We start from the raw sequence: 1,302 nt of genomic DNA on the forward strand, positions 1-1,302 counted from the left end.
CTATGCGTCTGTAGCACATCCAGAAGCCAACGGACAAGTAGAAAGAGCTAATGAACTCATACTAGCCGGATTAAAACCAAGGTTATACGAAGAACTAGTGGACTATGGGTCCAAATGGATCAAAGAATTACCAAAAGTAGTATGGGGGCTACGAACTCAAATAAGCAGAGCAACAGGCTACTCACCCTTCTTCCTAGTTTATGGGTCAGAGGCCGTACTGCCTGCCGACTTGATCTGGACATCACCAAAGATAGAACAATACGATGAAGGAGAAGCAGAACACACAAGAAGATTAGAACTCGACAGCTCAGAAGAAGTCAGAGTAAATGCTACCCTCCAATCAGCCAGATACCTACAAGGTCTAAGACGGCACTACAACAAGAGTGCCCAACCTCGATCGCTACAAGTCGGAGACTTAGTGCTATGAAGGATACAAAAGACTGACGGACGACATAAGCTACTCAGTCCATGGGAAGGTCCGTTCATCGTCACAAAAGTCACTGGACCAGGCACATACAAGTTAATAACCAAAGATGGAAAAGAAGTCAGCAATACATGGCACATCAGCCAGCTAAGAAGATTCTACGCGTAAAAACAACTCAACAAAAAACAGATATGCAAGCCACAAGGGACCAACATTCACAATCGATGAAAGACAATACTCTTCAACAACATATGTATTAATGATCAATAAAGATGATATTCATCCACAACACGTCTTGTCATGACTTCCAACGAGTTATTTTCACGAAACAAAAAGCAAAATGGCTGAAAACATGCCTGAGCATCCTGGCCGAGAGCAAAATAGCTGAAAAGATGCTTGAGCCCGCCGATGAGGGTAGCTAAAAGCTAACACCCTGAAACAAAAAGCAAAATGGCTAAAAACATGCCTGAGCATCCAGCCGAGAGCAAAATAGCTGAAAAGACGCTTGAGCCCGCCGATGAGGGTAGCTAAAAGCTAACACTCAAAACAAAAAGCAAAATGGCTGAAAACATGCCTGAGCATCCCGGCCGAGAGCAAAATAGTTGAAAAGACGCTTGAGCCCACCGATGAGGGTAGCTAAAAGCTAACACCCGAAATAAAAAGCAAAATGGCTGAAAAGATGCCTGAGCATCCCGGCCGAGAGCAAAATAGCTGAAAAGATGCTTGAGCCCGCTGATGAGGGTAGCTAAAAGCTAACACCCAAAACAAAAAGCAAAATGGCTGAAAACATGCCTGAGCATCCCGGCCGAGAGCAAAATAGCTGAAAAGACGCTTGAGCCCGCCGATGAGGGTAGCTAAAAGCTAACACCTGAAACAAA

This window comes from Miscanthus floridulus, chromosome 11 (assembly GCF_019320115.1).
Source record: "Miscanthus floridulus cultivar M001 chromosome 11, ASM1932011v1, whole genome shotgun sequence".
NCBI lineage: Eukaryota > Viridiplantae > Streptophyta > Magnoliopsida > Poales > Poaceae > Miscanthus > Miscanthus floridulus.